The following is a 13,669-nucleotide window of genomic DNA, read 5'->3' as shown; positions in this document are numbered from 1 at the left end:
AAATATCAATTACATGGGGAATTTAATTACAATTTCAGGGTGCTTTTTTGTCACAATGTATAGTATTCAAGCACTTTTTTCGGAACTTTGCTCAAGAATGCTATTTCAAAAGATTTAGGTCTTTTGGCACAAGACAGTTACAAAACATTAACCAAAATCTGTTGAGTCGGTCCACAGAAGATTGAATTCCTTCATTATCTCTCTGATGGCAGCATCTCGACTTTCAAATATTGTTTCTTTGTCTTTTTCAAAGTTGTCGCAGTTAAGAGAGGTGAGTGGACGACTCGCACGAGGCAAGTTTTGGATGACTTCGTGAACTTCACTGCATGCTTTCTGCCCCTTAAAATACTTGTGTTCGTGATAAAGTAGTCTCCCTAAAATACTTCTGCAATTCTTTCAAGGATTCCATAGAAGTGATTCCATTGGAAACACATAATTTCAAACAAACTCGTTTTTAATTTTTTTACAGTGGTAATATGTATGTAGACATATGGATATCAAACTTGACACGAACATAAAAAAAGTAATACCAATCGGTTTGCAAGCAATTTAAATGGATCAGCTAGTCAAATCCAACAAAAACCTTCCGAATTCCTTCACTACCAGCTGACAGTATATCGTTGTACTCAAATCTATTCTAACTCGATTTTATACAGTGTTAAGTTAGTTGCATTACTCCGTTCTAATAAGACAAGTTCTTAATCAAAGGGAACTCTATATTGGCGTAAAGTCATGAACTTATCACGAGTCTGTTAAGGCGACTTTCTCAAATATCGGAAAGTACCGCAAAACTACTAAAAAGATGACACTCAAGCGATAACAATCTTAGTTTTTCAAGTGGAAACAATGAGAAGGCAGTGCTATGATAATACCACTTCATCGACTTCCTGTTAAGTGGATAGTGGCACATGTCCTTTCTTCCTATTACTCTGCATCATTCACAAATGGATAAATAATTTTATAATTTTTAAATTTTTTTTTACAAGCTGAGTCGATAAAGTTGTGCCAGTCTCTCTGTGTGTAAGACAACTGGTCTCAGTTTTTGAGATTAAATATGAAATTCTCAGCAAGAAACTGCTTACTCGGGCCGGATCATATCGAACCGCTATAAGATATAGCTTTCGTATAAAGTGGCCGACTAAAATATAGATAACGATGTATACCGTTTTATGCTAAACGGAATGCACCTGTGAAGCGAAGCAGCCGAATATCACGCTTTTGAATTCTAAAAATATTTATTTTATGTCGAAATTTCAGCCGGCAGCCAGATCCTTCTCCACCTGATCTCTCCAACGGAGTGGAGGTATCCTGCTTCTCTGCTTCCACCGCCCGTTGCCAATGCGTAATGGACCATAAATCTTGCGCAAAACTTTTCTCTCCACTCCTAAGGCCGTCTCATTGGATGATGTCATTGTCCATGCCTCCGCACCATATGGCAGGACGGGAATGATGAGACACTTGTAGAGTTTGGCATTTGTTCGTCGAGCGAGAACTTTACTTTTCAGTCTTATCTTAGTTGAGCTTTAAAAATGCCAAATTTGTTAGATTGCAACACAGTTACAATTCAATATCACCGTATTAGGTATGTGACTTAGATAATTATATGGCCCCCCTAAAGATATGCAACATATTAATTTTACTTTACTTTTCATGTACGCCCAACAAAATGTGGAAAAATTGCAGGAAACTATATGAATACTACATATTTGAGGTAAGTGAACCCCAAATTTGTATAAAGTTCCACCAAAATTATCAATCAGTAATTCGGATTCCCCCACAAATTAATACAAATTAATGAGTTCAATCGTTTTCACTTTCATCCTATTCTTCCTGCGAATTAAGGGCTTCGGTATAATGTGTTTGTACGCCATGTAGTCAACATTAGCTAAGTGTGACCACTCAACATGGACTTAAACACTAATTAACTGCCCACGGCACGTTGCTCATACGCCACCGCCATTCCACAACTCATCACTTTATGTATTTATGCCAACTTTTGCCACAGCAAAAACAATAAAAATGATGACTTTTGTATTTTCGGCGATTACCAGTCATTAGAAAGTTCTCAATTAACTTTGCACAACTACAAACACACACGCTCACACACACATATATCGTTAGTTGATTTTAGTTTTGACATCCGTGCACCAGGTCGTATGAGTGATTTTCGCTACACAAATATTCTGGCTAATTTTTGGTGAACTCGTGGCGCATAGCTGGCATAACTTGGCGCGCAAAAGTGTCACGTATCATTGACACAGCGACATTAAAGCCCATAATGTGCCAGAAATAAGCCACAATCCGCTTGCTAATGCTGCTAGCGTTTTTATTGTTGTGCGCGTATTTTCGGCAAATAGCAACATAAAGCGCCGTAACATAACATGCTACTGCACATATGCTCCATGTGACTGTCGATATAGGCAGATATTTTAGATATGATATGTAGCATCGATGTACACACATACATATCTACATTTATATTTGGTATGTGTACAGCATTTTGTGTGGGATTTTTGTTGTATGCAATCAGAAAACAGTGTTTTGCTTTTCTACCACACACGCTTGACTAGAAACGGGTGTGGGAAAGTCGCGGCTGAAATTACGAGAAATTCATGAAATGAATATTTTTTTTACTTTGGTAACATTTTCCTCTAATTAATTTTCAAAATATTACAAAATTACAATTTCATAAATTTGTTTATATTTTTAATTTTTATTTTTGTTTTTAGTTCTTTAATTATCTTTTTTACTTCATTTAATTTTTCACGTTTTTTTTTATTGATTTTTAAGTTATTTATTAATTTAATTTTGAGGACAAATGCATATTAGTTGTTGTTTCATTTTTTAACTTATCAATCAGGCATTTTTTCTTCAACTAATTTTTAAAATATTTTAGAGCTAAAATTTTATAAATTTTTATATTTTAATTTTATTTATTTTTTTAAAGAAAACCGAATTTATCTCGTGGGAGGTTGATCATATCTTTGAACTTTGCTTACCTTTTGTACCTCAGTTCCTCCGGTGTCTTCGGGCCGCAGTGTACCACTGAATAGTGCTGTCCAGCAGTAGAAGGTGAAGTAAGAAATCACCCCAGTCCGCCTAACAGCCAAAGGTAACTTTAAACTGTTTTTTAGAGTTAACCGTCTTCGTAACGCCGTCTTTTGGAAGAAGAGCCAATGGTGTAGCTCCAGTATGACTTCAAGTGCTGTGGTTGAACAAGTCCGCATTGCCCCAGTGGAGCAGACGCAGACAAGTTTTTCCAGCTTCGTCCGTTGAAGACTTATCGAAGCCTGCTATGCCTTCGATGCACAAGCTCGCGCCCCATATGTCACGACCATAGTATACGTCATCTCATGATGTTTGGTTTACATCCCTAGCATCTTCAGTCTAGGCGTCTGCTTGCCATGAGTGCTTTTATAGCGTTAGATAGTGTTATTTTCACATGCTTATGGAGTCTAACGTGAGACCTTGATATATAACATTCCTAAAACTGCTCTCAAGGTTGGAGTCAAGCCCTAACGGATTGATGAACCTACCGTATCGCAACATCTCTTTATAGGCTTAACATCCTGAAATACATCGCAAAGAGTATTTGAGGCAAAGGAACACACTGTTATTGTAATTAGTTTTTTCTGAATTTCATAAGGATTTCTTATTTCTTAATCGGAAGTTCGAAAATATTTATTGCAGACCATTGAGTATTCCAATCATGCTTCTTCTTCTTCTTCTTCTTCTTCTTCTTCTTCTTCTTCTTCTTCTTCATTGGCTTACTTGGTTATCGCCGAGTTTACAACAGCGCCAGTGTAGTCAGGCCCTTTTCCACCTGGTCCAACAGAGTGGAAGTCTTCTTCCTTCGACTACCCGACGGATACTGCGTCGAGTACTCTTAGAGCTGGAGTGCTTTTATCCATTCGGACGACATGACCTAGCCAGCATAGCCGCTGTCTCTTAATCCGCTGAATTATGTCGTATATCTCGTACAGCTCATCGTTCCATCTACCCAGAACCTTTCTATTGAAAACTTGATGCTGACATATCAGATGTTGACTTCGTACATGCCTCTGCACCATATAGCAGGACGGGGATGATGAGTGACTTGTAGAGTTTGGTCTTTGTTCGTCGAGAGAGGACATTACTTCTCAATTGCCTACTCAGACCGAAGTAGCACCTCTTGGCAAGAGTTATTCTGCTTTGAATTTTAAGGCTTACTTTGTTGTTGGTGTTAATTCTTGTTCCAAGATGGACGAAATTATCTACGGCTTCGAAGTTATGACTATCACCAGTGACGTGGGAGCCAAGTCGCGAATGCGTCGACTGTTTGTTTGATGACAGGAGATATTTCGTCTTGCCCTCGTTGATTACCAGACCCATTTGCATCGCTTCTTTGTCCACCTGGAGAAAGCAGAACTAAAGGCGCGCCTGTTATGGTCAATAATGACGATGTCATTGGCGTACGCCAGCAGTTGTACACTCTTGTAGAAGATTTTATCTTTTCTATTCAGCTTTGCAGCTGGAATTATTTTCTACAGCAGTAGATTGATGAAGTCGCATGATAGGGTGGGAGTCGCCTTGTCTGAAACCTAGTTTGGTATAGAAAGGTTCGGAGTGGTCGTTCCCGATCCTGACGTAACTTTTGGTATTGCTCAACGTCAGTTTAAACAGCCGTATTAAATTTTCGGGAATACCAAATTCAAACATAGCGGCATAAAGCCGAAGAGATGGTTCTTCCACGCTGTATTAGAATAGCTCGGCCGGCAATCCATCGGCCTCCGCCACTTTGTTGTTCTTCAAACGGGTAATTGCTATTCGAACTTCTTCATGGTCAGGCAATGGAACATCTGTTCCATCGTCATCGAATGAAGAATCGGTTTCACCATCTCTTGACGTTATGCTTTCACTGCCATTTAGCAGGCTGGAGAAGTGCTCCCTCCATAATTTCAGTATGATTTGGGCATCAGTCACTAGATCACCTCTGGGTGTTCTACAAGAATATGCTCCGGTCTTGAAACCATCTGTTAATCGCCGCATTTTTCGTAGAACTTTCGACCATTACTCCTGTCAGCCAGCTTGTCAAGCTCTAAATACTCACGAATTTCGGACATGTGAGATGTATAAATGAAACTAAATGAGTGTAAGGTGTGGTCAAGTAAGTCAATAAGATACTAAGTTTTATCTTAATCCTTTCACGATTGTGTCAGACTGTGAATGTTGAATTATTTCGGTTTTTAATATAAAGTTTCGTAGGTATTTCCCCGGCTTTTTGATCTTTGCAAGTGATTTTTTATAATTTTTTTGCTGTTTGCAATTATTACAAAAAAATATTATTTTGTAATAACTAAAGTCTACTTTTAGGCTTTTAAATTATCTCTCTGCAACATTTTTGCTTGACAACATTTTATGATAGATTTATTACTAATATTATTCATTTATCGCGTCTATTTGCTGGTTGTCGCGTCTATGCCGATAGATATATAAATATAATACATGCAGGGGGGCCTTGGCTTATTTACGACAGCATACAACAATAAAAAAATGTGAATACAAAATGCAGCAAAAGTTGCCTAATTATGACTTCAGCCAGCAGAGATAATTATCATGCAAATGCGATACATTAGCTTAAGGTCTGCACGAGTACAAGCGTAGCATAATGAAAACGCTGTGATAAGCAAATCATAAAACGAAAAGTTAATGATGAAATGCATATCAGTGTGTAGTTATATATACAGGTAAATATTTACATATATGTATATACACATATTTACTTACTGTAAATATGTTAGACTGAAGGTTGTTGAAGAATTGATTCAAAATTTATATTAAATTTTAGCTTTAAAGATTTTAGTCAGTGTTTTAAACAAGTAACTAAAACTTCTAGAAAATTCAAATAATGTAGTCTCTTAGAATATTGGCCTTCACTATAGAGCTATCACACGGTTGATCAAACAGCTTTCGCTTGCATTCAAAGCTTTTCATCACAATAAAGCTTCCATTCGCCTCAGAGCTTCAACCATCATAAAAACGATTGAGTGCAAAATTCTTGTAAAATCAGTAAGACTCAATCATTTTTACCATAAATTCAAACTATGGCGCACTGATTGAAATTTCCAGCTTTCTCACATATGCACTTATTGCCAGCTATATTCCTTTCACTTCAGTTTAACTTCAGTAAGTACAAAATTGTTAATTTACATACTCCCATACTTGTCCCTGCAGACATTAAAGCCATCGAAAGACGTCAACAGAACAAAACTCCACTTACTAACTGGTGTTTTAAAAGCTTTCCCGTGTTGTCTGAAAGGGGAAATCGGTATTTTTTCACGTATACAAGATTTTTTCTTAATAATGAGCACATATTTGACTATTTATGTGCAGCTCAACATTCCATTTGCATTTTTTTTAGTTTTGTAACGATTTCCCTTCTGGTTTTTTTGATTCTAACTACGCTGTTATGGAAATGTCTTCGACCTACCGAACAAATATGTCGTCATAAAAGGTGCAGCGCGGAAGGAATTCGGAAAATTGAAAGCAGAAAGTTCAATGAGTATCCCTTAATAGCCTGCCTGGTAGCCTGGTGTACTAGAGTAATCTTTATCCATGAGCTTAAGTTAGTTTAGGTTAGGTAGAGTGGTTGTCTTACGACGCACATATGCCTTAGAAGGCCCATTGTGATGCAAACGGGACTAAAGTTCCCTCACCAAAGCCTTAGTATGCGAAAAATCTAAGTCTCAATAGGTTTACATATTTCTCAAGTAGTAAGTTACTTCCATATATAACATAACTTTTTTGATTTTTACCGGCATTGAGGTCTAAAATGTACAGTTATTATTACGGCAGCCCCATCGCGAGGAGGTTCGAATGGAATAACCGAGGTATTCTTTTGATCTAAGAACCATGGATCTTCAGAGGACAGATAAGGGGCCTCAATTCGAGAAAAAGCATGGTAATTTAGTATCTCTCTAGCGACAGTCCTCGTTCTTGTGTAGTGATTAGAAACGATTTCAATTTTTTTTATTAAGTTTTTAAGGCAGGATCTAGTGCCGGTGCAGGTGAAGAACAAGAAATGTTCTGACTTCGTCATTGCATCAGCCTACCTTCAAGAGGAGACAGCTACAGCACCCCCCACTATGAGATCACAGCATCATACAATTTTCACTGAAGGTGAAGGTCAAAAACCGACAGCCGATTCGTATACCTAAAACTGCGAACTGGGACGTCTTTAGGGAAAGTCTAGGGCTATATATAAACAGAGTAATTCAGGTAGATAGTGCGTCCACCGTGGCACTGTGTTGCGGCTAGTGGAAAAGTAACTTTTCTCCGATTATTTTTTTCAGTGTTTTTAATGATGCAATTTTGTCACAGACATTCCAAGTAAACAAAAAACACATAAAGCTTATTTTTATGTTGGCCCGTTGATTTTTAATTGATTTTAGAAGTCAAATATACAAAATTTTCACGAAAAGAGGGGATTTCAGGGCTGTATTCAAAATGATCTCATTTGATTTTGGTGACAGATATTTTGATTCGGAAAAAAAATCTGCCTTCGGACAAGTATCTTCTGTAAAACAAAGGAATGTTGTTTGAGACATTTTCATATGCACCTTTTTTAGAGCGAAAACCCGACTAAAGGTCCATTTTTCCTTTAAATTTGGGTTAGGTAAGCAATATCTAAAAAGTCCCAGAGAGTCCCAGTTCCAAACCACTACAGAAATGTTACATAATTTGTTTTCAACGAACTGTGAAAAAATCAGCTGCCCATACCTGCCCTCTTGGGAGTTATAGCGATTTTAGTATATCACTCTCAGTATTTATTCCATAGAAATAGAACGGAAATTCTCGGAATCACTTATTGAATAATTTAATCATATTGGCAAGGCAGGGGAAACAAAGAGAACTAAGCTTAGTGAAGATGAGAAGATTATTAGAGATCAATGAAAAAAGGAAGTTCAACAAAATCTGAAAGATCAGCTCCAAATAACTGTCGATGTTGTGAAACAAGGAAGTGGAACAACTAATGACGGTAACACAGCAAGGAAATTCTTTAGTGATCCTGAGGAAACCGCTCTGGCCACAGGAGTAGATACCGAACTTATAAAAAGGTTTTCTAGTATTCTTCAAGCTATAACTTCTGGATATAAGATAGACTGCTGGTCTCTATGTAAAGAAATATTTGTGGCATTATATGCCACCAACTGTCCACAAGGTTCTTATTCATGGAGCTGAAATAATTTGTTCATTTTTGGTCCCCATTGGGCAACTATCAGAAGAAGCATTGGAAGCAGGGAACAAGGACTTCAGAAACACAAGGCTTTACCATGCGAGGAAAACTTCAACAAATATCGAAAAATCATGAAAATTTGACGTTTATTATTCTTGTTCGGACCACCCTATACTTTATTTAAAAAACTAATCATAGGGTATTTATCAGAAATAATAGAAGAATTAAAATAAATTTTTTTTTGTAAATTTTTCGAACAACTTTTTTTTTTTGACTTTTGTTGAAAATTTGACCCAACAATTTTTTTCGGTGTAAATTTTTTTTTCACTCATTCTGTTTGGGATTTCATTCTGACCAATCTGTAGAAGTTTCTCATCGATACAATTAAAATTACCGTTTAGACAATATGATTTCCAAAAAATTCCGGTTTCGCAACACTGCGCGTGGCTAGACTGTAGAGCAGTCTGACTGCGACAAACCAGTTGATAGTGAACGCTTATCATTGCGCCTGTCCACTAAAGGACAACCAGGAAACAAACTTGTTCAAGTTGGCCTATTATGCTCGCAGTGCTTAGGCAGTCAGTACGTAGGCTTTCCAACAAAGCCAAACGTAAAGGCAAGTGGGAGGAATATAAGCAGCACCTAACACTAAAACAAAGAAATTAGGTTCGCGAAGACGAACATTTTCAGGAAATTCTGTGGCAACGTCTCCTTCGCGCCAGAGGTACCTAGATTACACAAGGCTTTGTCTAGAGGCAAGATGGGTACAGCATAATACATTAAAAGACATGATGGGACCTATACGACCAGCGCAGGGGACAGTTCTGGATGACCAAAATGGTCACACATAGGCCAGATCGCTCAGATTGGACAGCTGCAAGGAAATTATTCACTGCAGACTCGATTAATTCTGAAGTTATGGAATTTTAGCCAAGTCCAGAATTTTATCCTGCCGATTATTATGAACTCGGCAACATTACTCAAAATTATTTGATGTATATTTTATAACGCAACAACGTCATCAACAACCACATGGTTGTTTAAAGTATTTGGAGAATCCAAATGATGCTAATTAAGTGGACCCAACCCTTAAAAGGAAAACAAATTTGTTGTTCGAATTATCCGATTTGAGTGAAATATGGTGCCTTTTATCCCATTATTTAAAGTTAATTTCATAATGCCACTCTCATAAAGGCCCTCCTCCCTACTGAGAAAAACCTGGGACAGTCGCTTCTCACAAGCTTCTCTTGAGGCGAATTTTTTATTAGCAAAACCATTCAAAATAGACAGGAATGGGAAGTAATCACTTCATGCCAAGTCCAGACTATATAAGGAGCATACATAAGAACCTTGCAACCAAACTCCCTTAGCTTCTGGCGAATCTCACAGACCAGGTATTGTTCTGATGGTACAGATCTGAATGATGAGCTGGCCGCAGAGGAGCAACTCCTATTCGAAGATTCTCTGAAGTGCCACCAAACGCATAGCAAAACCTTTTTTTATTTCTTCTTTCATGGGTTAGTCACTGTGTTCATTAGAGTGATTCAAAAAAAAAATTTTTTTTTTCGTTTGGTACTCTGAAAAATAGGTTCCTAGACACCTCTAAGAAAGCCTCTCCAAAAACCTATTCATAATATTTTTTTTTCATTGAGTTATAAAATTCATAAGAAATAAAAAATTTTCCCAAAAATAATCAAACTTTAACTGTTAATATCTTTTAAATGTTTGGGTTTACGAAAAAATCATAATTGACCTTTTTTGTAGAGCATTCAATTTCCTACAAAATCTAAGGAACAAGATATTTTTTCAAGTACTTTGGAAGCGAGATATAAATTTTTCTATCTGATAATAAGAAAAAAATAGAAAACTATATGTAGGATGACCTTCCCGTTACAATTAAAACTCATGTTTAGAGAGGCTTTCTTAGAGGTGTCTAGGAACCTATTTTCCGAGTACCAAATGAGAAAAAAAATTCTTTTTTTTAATCACTCTAAATCATTCAATGAAGGTTGTCAAGTCATCGAAAACTTGCAACATATGTACTAGTCGTCCATACACCTCTGTCAATGACAATAACAGCGAAAAAGATTGAGAAGCAGCACTTGAAAATCGTCGTTTTGGCATCAGAGAGACAGCAAAGAATTTCAACATGTCTTATGGATTGACTTAACACATTTTATTTAATGTTTTGGGTATGAAGGTCCTGAATCTCTTGCAAAAGAGTTGGTTGACTACGTAGCTGAGAACCCTGCATACATTAAACGCATCATTACTGGCGCTGAGGTGGGGGTTTATGAATCAGACGTTGACTATTTAGCATTCTAGCGCGTTGCACGCGAAAAATGTGCCGAATTCAAAAAAATCTAAATTGGTTGAAGATACTGAAGGCTACTATTCCAGCCGAGGTTTATAAAAAGTGTATGAAATTCAATGTTTTCATGCTTGTTTTGGTACAGAAGCCTCTTTTGAAAGCGATAATTAAGATTTGTGCTAGAATACATCAAAAGTTTTTTTTATGTCAGTCCGTGTCAATTTTGATCAGATGGATGTAAGTGCAACTATGTGTTTATTTATATATTTGTAGTTGATGTATTCGCACTTAACCAAGAAATACATTAAATATATATTAAAAATTAATGCTAACGCCATCCTAGTATACGTTGACAATAAAAGCAAATTGTGTGAACCTTTAACGTTTAATACTATAAACCGCGTGGGCAGTCGTTTGCACTTCATAGTTGGATTGATTTTAAAAATCAATTGATTTGAAATTTATTACACATTTTTCATTGATGAGTAACAAAGTGCATAATATTGACAATATGGTTCGTTTAGCTCGTATGCATATTTATAGCAAGCGAGCGACTAGGTGGGAGGATGGTAGAGCGAATATGGCGTTATTGCTTTTGAATAATAAGAACGAATGAACATTTAATTACACATGCAAGTACATGCATATGTGTATGAAAGCATTGCGATTATTTTTATGAGCAGTTGGCATAAATGCACTGCGCTTTGTATATTTAAAAATATGTAGGTATATGTAGTTCAGGCCCTACGCTTCAACTAGGTACTATGAAAAAAATATTTATACGCACATACATATGTATATGTACAAGGATGACTGTTTTACACCAAATTGATTTCTGTTCACTAAATCTTAAAGATTTTTGTTTTATAAACGCATTCCCTTAAAAGTTATGCCTCAAATGCACTGTATTCATATGGTACACCATGTCGTATGAGCAACACAGAATGTACATAAAAATCACTTTTAAGAATACTTTTTTTTGGCAAAAAACAAAAAAAAACGTAAATTTCGTTTACAACAAAGCTGCGATACCCTTCACAGGTGCATTTTTTATAGCATATATGTATATAAGGGTATAAAAGTATCTTAATCGTGCTTTTGAACGTTCAGTTTGTGTGACAGCTATATGCTATAGTGATCCGATCTGAACAATTTACTCAGAGATTGTAGTGTAGGCTTTGATAATTACCCATGCCAAATTTTTTGAAGATATCTCGTCAAATGAAAAACTTTTCCATACAAGCACTTGAAACCGATCGTTCAGTTTGTATGACAGCTATATGCTAGATTCGTCGGATCTGAAAAATTTCTTCAAAGATTGTAGCGTTGGCTTTGATAATAAACGGTGCTAAATTTCGTGAAAATATCTCGTCAAATTAAAAAGTTTTCCATACAAGCACTTGAAACCGATCATTCACGAGATATCTCGTCAAATAAAAAAAATTTCCATACAAGAACTCGTCAAGAAAAAATTTCTGTATCAGATTCCGATATTGTTGGTTTTGATAATAAAAAATTTCGTGAAAATATCTCGTCAAATTAAAAAGTTTTCCATACAAGCACTTGAAACCGATCATTCAGTTTGTATGACAGCTATATGCTAGAGTGGTCGGATCTGAAAAATTTCTTCAAAGATTGTAGCGTTGGCTTTGATAATAAACGGTGCTAAATTTCGTGAAAATATCTCGTCAAATTAAAAAGTTTTCCATACAAGCACTTGAAACCGATCATTCAGTTTGTATGACAGCTATTTGCTAGAGTGGTTGGAGCTGAACAATTTCTTCGAGGATTATAGCATTAAGTTGGACAGCTTTTTTTGCGGAATTTCGAGGAGATATCTTGTCAAATAAAAAAAATTTCCATACAAGAACTTAATTTTAAGCGTTCAATTTGTATGGCAGCTATATGTTGTAGTGATCCGATATTGCTGGTTTCGAAAAATGAACGGCTTTTTAGGAAGAAAAGAACCGTGTGCAAAACTTCCGAACTATGTCTCAAAAACTAAGAGTCTAGTTCGCGTATATACGGAGAGACCAACGACCAGACAAAGCTGAATCGTCTCAGCTTGTCACGCTATAATTTATATACATAATTTATTTATATCTACAACATATAATTTATAATATATGCATTTATATATATGTATGTATGTATATAATTTACGTTATAGGATCTCAAATGTTTTCTTCTGTCTCTTAGAAACTTCGTGACAAACTGTTCAGGGTATAAAAATCAACTTAGGAAATAACAAACACCCTTATGTATGTATGTGTATGCGCACAAATGTATGTATGTATGTAAGTGTATTTCATTTATGCTACTAAAAATAAATATGCAATTATTTTAATCTGCATTGTTGCAATATGTGCCTAGGTGCGCAATGGCGCCGCTGACGTGTGTAGAGAACGTGAATTTCCATTGATGACTAACCACCGTCACAAATACATACATATACAGATTTCTCACACACTCTTGTTAAAATTTCTACAACAAATTATATTCTAAAAACGGTCTTTTTGCTTTTTTGTGCACAAATTTCAATGCCAACCTACGCATAAAAGCGTAATCTTTGAATGCTGCGCCGACTAGCTAAACACACACACTTATAAAAACATATGCACATTCGTATTAAAATATATAAATACACACACAAAGATTTGCACATACATACATATGTATAACATATTAAGTTATCATATTTGCAAGTCCATTTTATTCTTGCATGACACGCGCATAGTTTTGTGACCCCCATGGTCCGTGGTACACACACACAAACACAAATAAATACATACATACATATATAACATTCACAAACATCAACCGTATACTGTGTCTAAAATTGTGGCATATTTAAGTTGTTGATCTGCTGTGTTGAGCTATGATTACCCCATACGGCTTTCCGCCTAACTGTAACGGAATCTACTGACATTTACACATACAAACATGTAATAAAAGTAACTTTTCCTGCTACTTTGAATTTACCGGCGCGCGCAACAGCATAGACACACGCACATCAACACACAGTTATCTCTAGTGGCAGCAGTAGCCTAATTGTTGCGGCACGTGACCTGGAGCACAGCACAAAATTGCTACATTAGAAATGTACGCACAAAAGTTGACGTCACACATTAAACACAAAACAA

This window comes from Bactrocera neohumeralis, chromosome 3 (genome assembly GCF_024586455.1).
Source record: "Bactrocera neohumeralis isolate Rockhampton chromosome 3, APGP_CSIRO_Bneo_wtdbg2-racon-allhic-juicebox.fasta_v2, whole genome shotgun sequence".
Classification (NCBI taxonomy): Eukaryota; Metazoa; Arthropoda; class Insecta; order Diptera; family Tephritidae; genus Bactrocera; species Bactrocera neohumeralis.
This window is presented reverse-complemented; position numbering follows the sequence as displayed.